The sequence below is a fragment of the Aythya marila genome, assembly GCF_965140915.1.
Source record: "Aythya marila genome assembly, chromosome: 5".
Lineage (NCBI taxonomy): Eukaryota > Metazoa > Chordata > Aves > Anseriformes > Anatidae > Aythya > Aythya marila.
Window position 1 is genome coordinate 40,091,844 of NC_139046.1, and position 17,715 is coordinate 40,109,558.

Consider the following 17,715-nt stretch of genomic DNA (forward strand, 5'->3'; position numbering starts at 1 on the left):
AGATAGCATTATCTGGTTTAAAATTATTGACAAAGTAGGAAAAAAGGGCCTTGGAATGCTTATTGATCAACATATTAAATGATAAATCATGAGATGAATGAGTGGTGCAGGAGTCAGCAGTAGGCTACCAGATTGAATTTAGGAAGAGAATGAACAGCTCCTTAAAAATCTATCTGAGATGGTTAGGTGGAAAAATTGCATTGTGGAAGATGCTAATCAGGAATTATGTGTAGGAAATTTTGCCCTATAAAATATCCTTAGAGTCTCTGAAAACTCTGGATAACTTTCTAATTAAGAAAATATTTAAAGAAATTTGTAAAAGTTCTAGAAGAGGCTTTGTTCTTCTGGGTAATGAATGAGTTGCTGACAGTTATCAAGGTACTAGTGGGCACTTTCTAACTTCATTTTTATGTGCAAACAAACTACAGTCCCATCTGGTAGTACAACAGCCAGCAGCCTTTCAGGAGTGATATATCAGACTATTTTTCTTTCCATCTTGTCTTGTCTCTGTTTGAGTTAGGGGCTCCCAGCTCTTACAGATTTCAGAACTCAGTAGGAACTAAGAAGAGGGAAACACTACCTTTCTCGAGATCTCATGGCTCATCGCTCATGGCACTGGACCAACCCTGCTATGTGACATTCAAAACCTCTCCATTTATCACTCACACTGAGGGTGGCTGACCCGTGTTGCAGCAGAAATATATAGCCAAAAGCAGCTTTGAGAAGATTGAAGCTTTCTTTCAAATCTGAATATTGTCCCAATCAGAAGTGGTGAAAATATCTTGAAATAAATAAGTGGGAAAAATGAGACATTGAATACAGTGAATAAAAATCATCAACAGTAGACTGCAAATAACTGGAAGATCTAAAAAAAAAATAAAATAAATTCCTTTAGTGGGCAGGAAAATATTATGTGTTTGTATATTGTATGCTTATATATATTTATATATATATTATCTATATATATATGTTATATGTTTATATAATATTATGTATACATCTGAAAAAATAGAACCTAGCAATGGCAGAAGTATACTAGGTAATAAATGTAGAATTATCAATCTGCAGAAGAAGCATTCAAAATCATTTGTGTTCTGGAAAGATTATACTGTCATATTTTATAGAAAAGACATAATACTTTCCATTGCTAACAAGTAGGGGGAAGGTTAAATGGCAGCTATTAAATATTTCCAGATCTGTTAAGATTACAGAAAAAAAAAAATGGCTAAGAAATTCCATAAGACACTACTGCTGACTGATAAGAAATCTTGAACAAATTAATATCGTGCCAACATTTTAAAAGAAAAAGTCTACACGGCTGTAGCCTAAACAGCTGATATGAATCCTGAACTAAATAATAGTAATAATGTGATGTAAACAGTGAAGAATCGAAGGTGATAGCATAATATAAAGGAATGTTGTTTCATGAAAAACAATCAATCTTCATCTTGTTTTGTGATGGTATCACAGGTTTGATTGTTAAATATACTTGCATCTGTTTAGGTCAGAATAAAAATCAATCTGTTTGCTAGTGAAGATAAAATATAACAGATTACTAGGTTGCAGTCTACAAGGGACATCATGAAGAAGATATTGCCAAAAATAGAAAGGATTTTAGCCAAATACAGAAAGGCATTGCATTAACAACTGGAACTGATGCTATATGAACTTCAGTTAGAAATATATTTTAAAAGCTATGCAAATTAAACAGTAGAACTATTTCTCAGGAGATGGAGAATTCACTATTTGCAATCTTCAAAACAAAACTAGGTATCCTTCTCAAAGACACTGTATCTTAAAGAGAAATTATGACCATAGGGCTAAAGTTAGACAGCATTTTTGTTGGTTATAATACAAGCCTAAAATCTATAAAACTTTTTATTAAATCATATGGAATTTTGCCATTGACTTCAGTAGGAATAGTTCTTCTATATGAATACTCTCGTATAAGAATGGATGATAATCATGTAATATTATATGAGATAGAGCTAAATGGCCAAATGTTTAGCTGCTTTGATTTTGAAATCCAGTTATTACTTTCAGAAATTAAAATATCTACATACTTAAGTCTTCATATTGTTATTATTTACAAGGTGCTAACTTCTCAACAGTGAGACCTATTAGTGAAAATAAAACATCTTCTAAAGGCAGAGAAAAAGGCAGCTCCAGAGCACAGGAAATTTAAAACCACTGTGAATAGAATACTAGAAAATATACAACCAAGTATAATCCTGCACCAGCATCAGGGAATGGGCAATATATTTGCTAAACAAGGGGCCAAGGTGCCTGCATCAATGCAGATCAGCACTGTTATCTGACACTACCTTTACTGCTATACTGTGATAGTTGTGTGTCATGACCTAGCAGGCCGGGAGATCGTCAATTAAATAGACTCAAAGTATATAATTTGACAGATATTCTCTCAGGTGTTCCCCAAATTTAACAGATGTTTGATGAGGCATCCCAACACCAACAGTTCTGTAACTTAAGAATTTAGTGCTGACACTGGGACACAGGTTGTGTTATAAGATCATTCCTAAAAAAAAAAAAAAAAAAAAAAAAAAAAAAAAAAAAAAAAACCTTTTATTTCTCTCTTCATCATCTTTAACCAGATGCAGAAAACTCTATGTATTTTCGTAATGCATGAAGAAGTGACAACTTTTACTAACATTTTATCTTGACTTTCTTTTAATAATACTTATGAAAGAAGTAGTTGCAAATTACAGACCACTGTTTGAATGAAATCTCTCTACCTAGGGATTCTTCCTACCTCTTCATATATTTGCATTTATCTTCCAAATCTATTTTAATGAGCTCTATATAAAAATGAGAGCTCATACTTCTCAAGCCTGATGAACAGGTAATTACTGTTTTGATTCCCATGAGAGGTCTTTGAAAACCCATCTTGTCATGGAAGTTAAGGGCATAATGTTTTAATTGTAGGTAAGCGAGTGCTGGGATAGTGCTTAAGCTGAATATTCTGCCATGTAACTATTGTCCAAAATACCTTTCAACAAATGACCTATCAATTGTGATACAGCTTTCACCTGTATGTTAAAGACAGGTTAGATTTTTCTGCAAGGGAGTCTGGATAATTCTTTCTTTCCTAAACTAAGAGCAGTTCTCATCTAGAATCAGACAGAAAGTAGTGTGCTCTACAGGTCAAAATTTAGGTCCATACTTAATAGATTATCTTTTGGCAATTAACAGGAGCACCTACATTAATAAGGTCAGTAGACAATTTCTCATTTCAACCTATTTGTAGTGTCTATGAGCTACGTTCAGGTAAAAATGATCCTTTGCTTCCATTTCAAAAGCATCAAGGGATTCTTTGCTGCCACGTATTGAGTGAAAAGATGATGACTCCAAAAACTTTCCCCCTACACCAGCTATTGAGAGATGGTGTAAGGGATGCACCTATGAGTAATGGGTGCAGCAAATTCTGCCTACCCTGAAGCACTGTGCCTCTGGGATCAACACTGCAATGGGATCAACACTGTATACCTACATCAGCAGCAGTGGAGTAGGGTCCAAATTTTCCATGGCAAATGGAGCTTATCAGAATAGTTTCAATCCTACTTCTTCACTAAATAAAGCATATTCAGGTCATGGTGAGGGAAGAAGTGAGAGCGGAAACCTGCCCAAAGCTAGGGGCTTTGGGACCCAGACTGGGAGGGGAGAAGATTCCCACTGAGCCATGCACATGTGACATAGCTCCCAGAAGAGCAGCTGGAAATGGAGCTTCCTACAGTTGATTTTTCACTATCAGTTTGGGAACTGATAGTTTTAACACCTAGTTTTTCCAGATCAGATTGTATCATTGCTTGCATCATGCATATTAAATTAAATAAAACAACTTGAGAATTCATGTCAAATTCATGACTTCTGCTTAAGTGCCAACATGAAAAAGGTCATTCCATCTAATAATTTGCTAAAGAATAAACCAATTGATTCTTTAAACTTATAAATCTATTTCACTTCAAAATTAATCTTTTTTTTTTTTTTTTTTTTTTTTTTTTTTTAGGGAAATAATATTTTTGCTAATCCAAAATGAATGTTTTCCAGTTTGCATTTCAGAAAAAAAAAATGGTTTGGTTTGGGATTGACTCAGAAGGAATTTTTTTCAGTTATTTTCAGCATCAAACAAGAACAAAAAAAAAGTCACTTAATTTTCCCAGTTCTGTATACAGATACAATTGGAGACTGCCGAAGAGACAGGTGCTCAGCATCTTTGAAAATCAGGCCATTAAAGTAATGATTTTAGCCTATTGATCTTAAAGAGAAAGGAAATTGTACAATGAATATATTTAGAGATGATACCAAAATAGGAAGCACTGGAAATAGCAAACATCAGAGGAGCTTAGAAAGCATTAAAATGAATACAATTTAATGTGGATAAATGTAAAATAATACACGTGGAGGAAAACACTATCTGGCATAAAATCAAAGGAACATTCTGCAGGAAAAATAGTAATGTGGAAAAGATTTGGGATGAGAGATAAGAACATATTGGACATGAGGTTTCAATTTAATGAAGTTGCACAAGAAGTGCAACTATTCATGAAACTATTCATGAAAACAAAGAAAGATGAATTAAGATTTTGGTTTGCTTATTCCTAATGGTTAATATAACATTCTATATATATTATTAGCCAAATTCTGTGCTATTTGGAGAAGTCAATGTATACATAATTTCCTTTTTTTTTTTTTTTTTTTTCTTGTTACATTACCTTTCTGCAAATAACTTCATCTACTATTTTTAGTATGCACAGCAAGTGTCTCAGAGAGAATCCAGGAAATGATGACAGAAACAAGTATTACAAGGTGTGATCTATTTTGTGAGAGGCTAAGGGTACCTCATGGTTAGAGCTCAAGGAAAAGAAGCTATGATAACAGTCTTTAAACATTTAAATGGCAGTAGTCCAAAAGGAGGGAGAGATGATTAACTGAGGTTGGAAGTGGCCTGTTAAGGAACAATAACATGAAAGGGGAAAAAATGTGTATGTTAAAATTAAAAACAAAATGTTAGTCACAAGGACAACGAGATGAAGGGAGAAATTACCCTAAAGATAGTTAATGTATCATGTGCTATGTGTGCTTCAAAGGAGGCTTGATAAAACCCTGAGGACATTTATGTAAGACATGTTTTCTGTGTGGGGCATTGGGTGATTCTACCTACATGATCTTTTCACACTTGCTCCAGACTCAAAGTGGTTCCTGTTTTGCTTTGTTTCTTTTGATTTTCTAAAATTCAGATTTTTATATATATATATATTTGCAAGTCTGGTAAGAAGATGCTTACTTTCACTTTATTAATGTTTTTCCAATTCAGGTTGACAAGGCTGGACCTAGAAAAACAAAAGAGCTAGCAAGCACGGTTAAGTTGATAAGGTTTTGCATTTTTGCAGTGATGTTCAGATACATCATTGACCAAGCACAACAGTCAAGTGTCAAAAGACCCAAGTCTAAGACTGGTGGTCACAGAACATTGACTTTTTTTGTTAATAGATGTCAGAGTTCTGCACAAAGAAAATGTTCCAGAGCTTCTTCAAATGCAAGAATGCAACGTAGAACCAGTTAGCTTCCATTTTGCAGTTTCGTGTTTCTCTGCAAATGCATGGTTTTTTATCTTCAAAAAAATATTGAGTTTCTAGAGAACAGGATGGCAGACTGAGATTAAAAATAAGTAAATAAACAAATAAATAAATAATAAAAAAGAAGAATAAAAATTCTCCAGGTTTCTTCCTTAGCATACCCCTGCTCAATCCAAGCATTGCCTGCGGGGATTTTAAGATGGAAATCACATGGCTAACATTAAAATCTTGTTAAAGGATTAGGGGCCACGTCCTGAGCCAGGTTAAATTGAATGCAGCTCCATTGACTTCAGTAGAGTTTTACCCTTTCACAGCAATTGAAGATCTGACAGTAAAAATGTCTTGGGCTGGTTTATTGCAGGAATGGATATGTAGGTTCATATTTGATTTCTGACTCCAAGTTTTCTTGACCCTTTATAGTTGTCTGCTTCTTGATAAACTGAAGTAAAAAATGTCATGTGGAGTCAAATGCTTGAGAGTATCTTGCAAGATAGGAAATGTAAGGATCCTTACATCCTCACATTGCACATATGTGCAACCTTGTGCTGTTACATTTTCATGCATTATGACACATATTTTAAAAACGTGTATATACACAAGTTTTTTTTCACAAAGCTATTGCCCCACTTTGTGCATTGGTTGGAATGAGGGTTCTGTTCTTCATTTCTTTTTATCTTTGTCACTCCATGTGTGGGTCCCGGCCTAATTTACAATCCCACCATCCAAGCAATGCATAAAATGCACAAATTATTCATTTCTTCATGAGCTTCTCCATAATGCCTCATTAATTATTTTTATGGCTTCTTATGAGAAAAAAATATTATAATTCCCCTTTCACAGATAAGAGAACAGAGACAGAAAAAGAAAATAACTTTTCTGGGGGCCACAGAGTGAGTCCAGTGGCAGGCCCTGAACTCCTGATTCTCTGCTTGTTTTTATACCTTCCCAAAAGGAGATGAGTAGCATACTCACAGCTTCCAGAAAACTCATCTGCAGTCATACAGGTAATTCCAAAAGCCAAGACCAAAATACTGCAGTGGGGGCACTCAACTAATGAGAATCACAGTGATCACCTGTAAAAATACTATCTTTACTTATGGACTTTCTAGCAAAGCAACAAATATAATCAACTTTTCAGGGTCTACAGCTTAACCACTCAATCATACTTTGAGTTTCTGAAATATCCTTGTTTTATACACTGTGTTTCTTTACACACAAACTGATGTGGGTCTTCCCGTGACAGTCCACCTTGCAGCATGAAGAATCTCATAAGTACCTGTTTTTGCTGTGTTTGAACTCTGAAAATAATGTAGATTTGTCATTATTAATGAAATGTGCATTTTAATTACTTTTAAATTACAACTGGAATTTCGGATTCTCTGAACTCCCTTGACAGAAGTATGAAGTAATCTGTAAGCAACCTTGCTTATATACTGGAACCTCATGTCCTTATATATATGCAAGTTTCATCCTGCTTCATTAATAATCCACAGTAATAACGTAGAATATAAGAGGAGAGTTTCAGGACAGTTGATTTCACAGTCTGTCAGACACATATATCTCACAGAAATATTTGTTGCATTTGTTGCTGAAAACTGAAACTGCTTAAAAAATGATATTTCTATAAGCATTTGCTTTTGTGTGTGTGTGATTACTTACACAACTACATGAAAGCATATGGAAATGTTATTTGTAAACTTCTTTTCATCTCTGTATTTTATCTTTGTTATGGTAAGAAAAAGTTGAACTGTTAGGTATATTTAATCTGAGAACCTGAAAAAGTCATTAGCTTGCTATAGACTCTTGATATTGTGCATTATTAGATATCAACACTTCCATGTGGGAGAGATTGAAGAGTTTTCCTGCAAAAGTATCTAGAGGATCTGCTCACTCATCTGACCTCTCTTGTGCTGGATCCACCAGCCAACAGTCTTAGCCTCCAATTCAGAGTGTTTGTAAGCCACTAAAAGAGGTAGTTTTAAGATTAGGTTGCATCTTTTTTCACTGGAAAATATGATCTCTCCTATGTTAGAAGCATTAGAGTGATAAACATAATGAGAAAGGCTGTCTTTACAGTACTTCTGGCTAGAACTAGAAATGGAAATGTCAGAAGATCCAAGAGAAAGCAGGTGCTTGGGAATTTTTTAGTCCAAAGGTACAGAAGTAAGAGTTTCAGGACTTTTTCCAAAGCTTCTGAGTAAGCAAATGAAATTTGAATACTTATTTGAATGCCACATTCGGAATGCTAAAGACAACTGAAAACTAGTTATAACCTTTGGTGAAACTGTTCTCACCAAGACAAGATGAACCTGAAGTAAGCTGCAGATTTAGATACTATATGGAAATGCAGCTTCTATGATGTTGCATTTCAGCAATGAGTTTCTCACAGTGTATACTCAGGAGTTTCAGAGTGGGTATTCAGGAGTTTTCTAAACAGCTGTGCACTGCATGGACAGGAATCATTTAATCTACTGCATGACAATTCAGATATTTTTTATCTTAAACCCTTTGAAAGGAAGGCCACATCAGACAGCAAAGATATTTTACCCTTCAGGAAGAGTATACCATGTATAGCAGCCACCTTAGAAGCTGAGACACTAGGCAGATGGATGGACATGTATACTTCTACAAATACCTGCTAACATAGCTCTGTTAACGTAAAGGTCAAAAAGCAAACTGCAATCCAGAACATCAGGTTGGTTGGGGATACTCCTCCCCAGAGGACATGTTTTTCAAGACTCTGTGAAATCGGGTTGGCAGCTTATGAAAGATGTAATCTTGCTCCCACATGTCTCATGCAAAACCACAGGAAATAGCACTCGTGTTCCTCACGCCAGTACTCAAGACACACATAATCAAGTGCCATATAGTCCCTTACTATATAGTGTAGTCAGGAGGCTTTGGCTTGTTATCTGTTGTCAAACAATGTGTGCAAGGGAGCATACAGAATATTTTTGTTCACCTGTAAAAATTATTTCACATTGTTACCACCATCAGGGAAATGTTTTTACAAGTTGTCCCTCAACTAGCCGCTTTTCTCAACATATTCTGCTTTCTGGTGGTTAGCATGTACAATCATCCTGCATTTATGTGCAATGGCTAAATGCGATTTGTAGTTCTACTTCACCTCTTGTTGCCCACCTATCTTTTATTTTTTTTAAAACCACTTTACACTTCACTAACACCAGTATAAATGCACCAAAATGTGAAAGCAGAGTCTGATCAAAACCAATTCTCCAATCGGCAATTTACATACTCACTTCTGCAACTGCTATATTTAGCAGTTGTTAGAGAAAATAAGAAAAATGAAATTGCTGAACAAAAAATGATTGAAGCCTTATTACAGCAAAAAGCTAGATTATTGTGTAGGGCTGATTTTTTAGAATATGTACCCCTTTCAAATTCTAAAAATGTATGTCTATTTTAGACATTTGCAAGGCATTTGGCAAGCACTACTCAGAAGATGATAGTGAAACTTAATTTTAACATTTGAAAAGCTTAGCTTAGGTCAGAAATTGAAACGTGTTTGAAAAGCTCAGCCTCTGCTGCAAAGGACATATTTGAGAATCATGCAAGTAACAGGAATGAATTTCTGGCAATTTACACTAATGAGAGCATAAACATAAAAATTACATGTCTGTGCCAAAGCCTGAGGTCCAAATTAGTTGGCTAAACCCATTGTATGACCATTTTTGACATTACCAGCCAGAAGAACACCGGTTCTAACAGGTGATATTCATGCTTCAAATTCAACATTATGTTGAGTGTTGTCATAATCTCCCCATTTCTGTATCCAAAAATCTATAACCCTTGTTGTCCAAGGCTAAAGGTGAAAGAGTCTACAGGCTCAGATCATGGTTCTTCCTCTCGGTCATTTTTTGCATCATTCTTCTTTCCCAGAACTCCAAGTGAGCATTCTGAGGGCTCCTATAGAGAAAGGTAAGAAAGGAAGCAATTGGAAAGGACAAAGCGTGAAACATAGCTTCTTCTCATCCTTCCTTACCTACTGTTGAACACATGAATCCCTGGACCTGGCCACTGGCTGGGGAGGCTTGAGAAATGAATGTGGCTGTAATAGCATTGCTAAAGGATGGAGGGAGGGGAGGTGCCAAGAACCTAAAGCAGAGGTGAACACAGAAGATCTAACTCCACACAGATGGTTTTGGAGTCTGGAACCCAGCAAGTCTCAGATTCATTTCCATAGCCTATTCTGCACCAGAGTAGAGAAAGAGCAAGATTCACCTGCACTGAAACAATTCAGGAGACATTTCCATATGGAAATCCTTTGGGAAGTATCTTCATCTTAGCATCTTCCCTAGGGTTTTTTCTGCTAGAGGGGACAATCAGGCCCAGACATATTACATACGGATTATCCACTTAATCTCATTTCAGTATATCTCCTCCTGTACTTGTTCCAAACAGACAAATGTATCTTCTGTTGACTGCTACATAAAAAGGTATCCTATTAAAGCCTAACCTTCAAAATCAAATTTTCCTTATAAAAGAGAAATATATTTGATGGAGGAAATTGCAACTAAATTAAGATCAGCATTAGATAAACAAATCCTTAAATGGCTCCTAGCTATTGATTTACTTTCTGAATTGATTTCTCTGGCTTAGAAGTCACATTTGGTAGGGAACACGTATTTAAACCTTTGGGTTTGGTCTACACTAGGGAAATCTTTTTCAAATAGTCCAATTTTAAAAGAAATTTGAACTGTTGTTTGGGTTTCGCTAAATTTTGGAATCAAGTAAGAACTGTTTGTTTGTTTGTTTGTTTTTGGTTCTTCATCTGTCCAAGGACTTGAACTGGCTTTTAAGCAAGAACTCAAGAGCCCATATTAAGAAGCAATGTCACTTGCAGGAGCTCTGAGTAGCACTGAGCCCCTGAGTTCACAGCCTTCCACATCAGTACTGCTGTTTCTGGGATTTTTATCATATTTCTTTGAAATAATTGTTTTTTTGATATGTGCTGTTCTTACACGCTAAACTCATGCAACATTTGATGGGTACAGGTTGCAAGTGTTTTAACATAGTGCAGGTATTTATGAATTTGTGTCCCAATACATAACTTCAGAAGGTTAAATTCTTCTTAAATATATAGAAGCTCCCAGACTTTCTAGGTAGTATTGTCAATACCATTGTTCTGCATTAGGTCTTCAAGTACATTTCTGTTTAAGTATAACTTCTGTTAACATGCAAGATAGAAACCTGAACTTTTAGCCACATTTCTTTTGGTGAATATTTTAAGAATACATCCTGAGTAATTTTATAGAACTGATGATGACTACACACTGGGATCAAACATTTGTTACTTTCAAAAAGTCTTTTATTGTAAATCCAGAAAAAGTGTAGTATTAACAGGTTCTCTACAAAGAAAGAAAAAAAAAAAAAAAAAAAGTATTCTGTAGTACAGTATGAAATGGACAATCTTACAGTTTTTCTTTAACTATCTTGAAAGCTGTTATGTAACTGCATTTTGATGGGCACAATTGCAAGGTTTCTATTAAATAACAGCTGTATTTCCTGGAGGGGAGACTCTTTCAGTAGCGAAAAAAAGTTTGCAGAGTAGGCATTTAGCTCTGCTTTCTCCAGTAGATGTCACTTGCAGTTCATAATAATTCATGTAAAGAAGTTAGAGTATATAGAAATGCTTCCCTTTCTTTGAAATATGAAAGCCAAATTAAAAACCCAATTTGGTGCCCTGTGTATGCAGTAAGTCTGGCATTTGGTTTATTTTAACAGATGGCATTGAAATAACAAAAGGTAAAGCATTTTTGTTTCCAATTGATCTGTGAAGATTTTGTCTCTCTCTTGAAATAACAGAAGGAGATAAATTTACTTGTTGACACACAGGAAGTCTGGGTCACACATGATCTAATATTGTATTGACAACTAGGATTTGTCAATTACCAGATTTGCTCTAAAGAGAAAATGTATTATGTAATTATTTTTTATTTCAGAAGTATTAACATTTTGGATGAAATGTAGTAGAGAAAAATTATAGGACAAGTATCCCAACAGCAGAGCTATTTTCTTGTACCAAAAAAAGAGATATTGTGGAGAATTTTGTGATATTGTGTATTTAAGGAAAACTGTCTTGTGTTATAGGTAATTAGAAAAGTAAGCAACGTTCTAGGAACTTCCTGTATGATTGCTATTCATATTTCTGCTCTTTCTTTTATTGTAATAATAGTGTACCAACGCTGTCTTCAATAGTCACTATGGGCTTATATACATGGTGAAAACTCATCTTCAGGTAAGCAGTGCCTTATGGGTGCATTGTGCCTCCATAGTTTCAAGGGCACTACTGATGGTGAATTATCTGTAAAAGTTCACATTTTATAGCTCCCATTGTTTTACTTGTCTCTACCTGATATATAAGCTGTGCCTCTAGAAACTAGGATTTAGAAGGTGGTGGTTCACTTGCTGGCTGATCACAGTGTTTGATGTGATCTTTGGAGCCATACCTCTCTCTCTGCTTCCCTCTGCCTTTCATTTGGACTGCTGTATTAATTTCCATTCCATTCACTATCATGTGGATGAGATAATTGGGAGTTCCAGGTTGGGACTTTGGTGTTCTCCTTTTTTTATTCCTAGTAAAATCCCAGCATGATTTCTAGGAGACAGAGTTTCCCAGAATAACCACAGGCTAGTTTAGAAGGGGGAATAAAAAAGTAGTTATGCTGTCTTCAGCTCATTCCTCTATCCCCCAACTCATTCCCCTACCTTCTCTAGGCAGCCAAACACAAAAACAATCTTTATGTGTTTTCAGAAGGAATGTGTACCCAAGTAGGCATGAACCACAGCGATGTGGACATGAACTGTACTGTAGTATCCTTGCCCTCCCCTGCAAGAGATTTGAATAATTAAAATGTGGATAAACCACTGCCTGCTCAGAAAAGAGTCTGAGGAACCTGCCATGGGAGAGTAGTGGAGACTATTAAACCTTTGTCACTCATCCCTGAAAAAAAGCTGGTGTATACTGTGATTAGAAGGAGAAATTTCCTTTCCTTTACTTAAAGGCACACAGTTACAGCTTTGACAATAATTTCTAACGTAAAGAGACAGTAACTTTGTCTTTTAAAGGATTGAAGGTGGTGTGCATTACTGAAGGTGAAAGAGGTTATGAATAAATAAAAATAAAAAAAAAAAAAAAACATAAGATTAAGTAATCTAGAGATTTAAATCTAGAGATGTTCTTGAAGAGAGCTCATAAAGTTAATATAACAGACACATATTGGTTCCTCTTCATCAGAGGATCTCACATTCTTACAAATTCCATTCCACAGCAAAACTACACTTTGTGAGCTTCATTTTATAGATATGGAGACTTATAATTAATCTCTGATAAAGCTGTCCAATCAGTGAAAGAATGATGATTTGGTGAAAATGGTTGAAATCACCATTTGAAAATGGTGATTTCAAGCTCTCTGGTATACCAGATAAACTTTCCCACCTGTTCCTTCTAAAGGGAGATTCATTTCTCTCTCCACAGGTTCTGAAGGTTGGAAGGAATGTCCCTGAAATGGTAAGCTGGCCTTTTACATTCCTAAGTGGCTCTTTTGAACTTATCTATTGTTTATTTATGCTGAGGAATACTCAGATTTAAAGAATTTATTGTGAAATCCATTCTGAATTTAAACATGGCACATACAGGTATCTTGTGATATTGTGATGGCATGAGAGACACATCAGCTTCTGACAAGCTCATCTAGGGGATTGAGGAGGACATGAGGTTATCCCTTTTCTAAATTATTCGACATCTGGGTTTCTCCTTCTACAGTGTTTTGACACAAGTTAACTGCCAGCTTCATTCATGTGAGTGGATGCTTTTAAACAGAGCACTGCAAGAAGTCATGTGCTTCTTCTTCTTAAAGAACCAGAGTACCCTATACCATTTCCAAATTGACACCCCTGCTTGGTTTTGCTATCAGTATCAGTAAATATATATATTTAGCTTCACTTGACCTCTTGAAGCTTCATCCGTCATGCCAGAGAGTAAGGACGTCACACTAGATGTAAAGGACATTGAAGAAAAGGAATTGTTTAATACATTAGAATGAGCGTTGAGTAATCAAAATATAAACCTTTAGTAAAAATAGTAAAATAGAAGTAATTTCAGATGAGCAGATTACTTCTGGCAGTTTTGTTTTTTGGTTCTGTGTTCTCATCAACTTTTTAAACCACTCCATTTCAAATATCCACAGAACTCACAAATAAGACAGCAGATCCAATACTTTATCAATGCTTACAGCCAGAGAAATGAAAAAGCTCTGATTTAAATGGTAAGGCTGGCCATCCTTCAAGCTATCATTCTTTTAAATCCCCATGCTCCAGCAATTTGCTCTGAGACTTGCAACTCATCTGATTCCCACTTCTGAGAACAAAGTTCTCCGAAATAAGTAGATAACCTTCACTGGCTATGATTTTATGACAGTACTTTGATTAGCAGGTGATCCTTCTACTGAAGTCAAGTGAAGTAGTTATTCTATTTTACGGTATTGCTGTTCAGGTATTGTTGACAACTGAATTTTTTGTCATGCTAAGCAACATAACACCGGAGATTGGGTAGTTGGAAACAATAACTCTCTTGGGGGAAAAAAAAAATTAAAAATGATGTCTGGTCACTTTATACATGGCAGGTCTCCAAGTACATGCTGAATTGCAAAAATATAACACATTCAAAAAGAATATTTATGTGCCCCTTCCTCACAACATGTGCGTTATTTTTCTCCCATGTCACAAAAACTGTAGCCACAATTTACAAGTATATGCACAATCAAATTGCTATTGATTTAGCAATGCCTTTCTTTGATGTCCCTTGCCTTAACCTCATTTATAAAGCTGTTTTGCATTATTTCAAACTGTCAATGATTTGTGGCTCATGAATATTCAAATCTAATTTGCACTTACCTTTTTTGCATGCATGCTTACTTGTAATATGTCTCATTTGCCCTTTGTTTCATGTTTATTTGCAGATTGTTTAGTGAAGTAAACTCTGTTTTTAAAGTAACAGCATCTATTTATACACAAGTGGTCCAATTCTCACCTTAGTACAGTTTTATATCACTGTAACTCCATTAACTTCAATGGAGTTTCTCCTGCTTAAGTAAAGAGAAGAAAAATGAGGCCCAAGAACTCATTCTGGCTGTTTTCCATCTGCTCCCAATTTCACATCAACATCATTTAGCATGTTCCATTGGAATAATAATATTGTTATTTAGTATTTTATTCAGAAAGAAATATCAAGAGTAAACCCTCTCATCTTAATATTTCAAGCTCTAGGACAGTTCAGATCTTCAGATCTGAGTAAAAACTAAGAATTCATTGTACTGACTTATTAGTATTCACTGATAACACAGTACTTTATTACCAGAGAATAAAATACATATATTTCTTTTGGCTTATTTCTGTGGCTAAGGTAAATTCAGCAGAATAACCCCTAAGTTTAAGAATGCTGATATAATAATATACCATTTCCCAGATAAATAAATAAATAAACAAATAAATAAACTATCTAGAAGTGTGATACCTGGAGCACAGTGTGTCCCAAATCTAGCTCTTTGTGTAAAAATAAATAAATAAATAAATAAATAAATAAAATCAGTTGAGCTGCTAGGTGCCCATGGAAAGCAGGGCCAAGATCCTTATATGGTTTTGTTTGCTTGTTTGTTTGTTTGTTTTTCCCCATTTATGGAGGATTATATAATCAAAGCAATGCCTTTCTCAAATACTAAGGATCTTGCTAGATGTTTATTTCTGGAACAAACAGTTACTGTGAACATATTGGCTGCAGACAGGACCTTCTTCAATGAATGAAGTCTGGAAACAGCAGAAAAAATAAATTCATTTTTGGATCAAACCGTATGATCTCCCTTCAGTCCCCAAAGCTGTTTTTCAGAGGAAGCGACCTGAAGTTCAGCTGGGGGAGGGGAAGAAAGGCAATTGATTATTTTCAATAATGTTTGAAAGCTGAAATTAACCTATAGTGACAAAACTGTTTATGTTCCAGGGCTCCTACTGCAACTCTATGAAGCAGCTCTGGGGGTTTCAGATGGGTCTTGTTCTGATCATGTTTGTGGCCATAAGTGAACATTAAAGCAAGCAGGATTTTTCTTTGAACAAATATTAGGTGAATGTATTTTCTTTATGGATCAAATCCTGCATTATCAAATGGAATGGAGCAGAATCAGACTTTCTATGAATAACTGCACAAAACAAAAGCATGCATACACAGGCAGGAATATATGTTGTGCACTTTTATTATTCATTTAGTCTCCTGTTTAAATAATTTCATCCAACCTATTGGGAAATAGAGCAAGTGTGATAAGTGACTAGTGACACATCAAGAACAATGAAATGAAAAGCCCAAATGAACATATTGTAAATGACTTTTAGGCTGGAAACTGTTTGCCTAAGCTATTCTTGGTGAATATTTCAAGGTAAAGAGCACTTTCCCTCTGAAGATTCATTGTACTGCCCTGATACGATGTGGGGTTCCCAACTGGGAATAAGAGATCTGAGTCCAGAAAATAAGACTGCGTTCATCCAAGAGTTCAGGTCAAACGAATACTTTTATCAGCTCTTCCATAAAAGAGAAAAATATTTCAAATGTTTATTTTTAGCTCCTCACATGAATAATAGAAATAAAATGACTTGAGTATTAAATGTGAAACAATTTGTTTTTAAAAAAAAATCTCATATATAGGTTAATAATTGTATACAGCTTAGTATGTGGAATGTGTTTGGTTTTTTTCCAAGAACACCAGGATCATGGTTTTAAATGGCATGTCTCAGCTGTTGTGAAGTCCAGGATAAAGCTGTGTCCCCTCCAACACTAAAGAAATAGTATTATCCAGTATGACACATGCCTAGATATGTCTGATTGTGATCATAATATAGCCTTAAGGTAAGAGCACAGGACGACCACTTGTATGTTATTTTTTCAAAGTTGTTTATTTTTATCTACATCAAATAAAAGCTTCTGCTAGAGCTATTTATGCTGATGATCAGTAGGACTATTAGTGATTGTTTATAAATGTATATGAAGTAGTGAGAGACATTTTTTAAATTTAGCATGTACTTAAAAATGCAGCATATTAGTACATTGTCACATGATCATGTTTCATCACTGAAAATATATATATATATATTCATATTGAAAAACATATTGGAAAGGAATGTACTGCTATAACACAAGAAATACTCAAATAGCATCAAACAAAAATCTGAGCTGTGAATCATCGAAGTATGAATTAAAGAACTGGTCTCTTGTGCAGAAGACTTACTGCAAGGGTTGTGCTTGTCCACGTTTACCCTCAGTAGGAGCAGCAAAGCCAAGTACTTTGCAAAATCACTTGGCAGAGCCTTGTCCTGCATCCTTCATTCAGGTGGTTCTCCTGCAGTCTGCAGGACTTAGGCCTGAGGATATTGAAGGCTATCAGCATTGAAAGCACTGCAGAGATTCATGGCCTAGAGTTGATTTTCTTTGAACTTTTTTGTTCCCTCTGCAGGTGAGACCTATAGAGTGATGGGCAGCCCTTCTAATGACTGGGGATTTAAAACAGTAATGTGGCAGTATCTTCTTTTGGACCTTGGACCCTTGGACCTTTTGTTGTATAGTCACATGCCACAGGACAGTTTCCTTTCTGACATCCTGACAGTAAAGTCAGTAGTGATACAGCACAGATGAGTTTTGCTCTTTGACTTTATTGGCTAACTGTGATGGGGAAAAATGTGGTGTGTGGAAGTATGTAAACACATTAAGATGGTTAGGCATACACTTTAGACTTAGGACGTGTTGTTTGGAGTTAAGAGCCTTCTCTGCCTTTTAACACCGATACAAGAAGAATATCCCATCTAATTCACTGTGACTACAGATACCCAGATTCTTTTGTTCTAACATGGAAAACATGGTGATGTCTGAGAACTTGCTAAGCCTGCATCTTGTTCTTCTGCTTCCCTTTCATTGATCCTGTGTGACCATTTTCTCTTGTGAGAAATGGATCCTCCCATTCTCTTGCAGTGTAATTGTGAATCATCCCGCTCAACCTGCCAAGATTCAAGTGGAAGAGTAAGATTTTCAAAACGGTGAACAATGGAAGAAAAAGTAAAATTG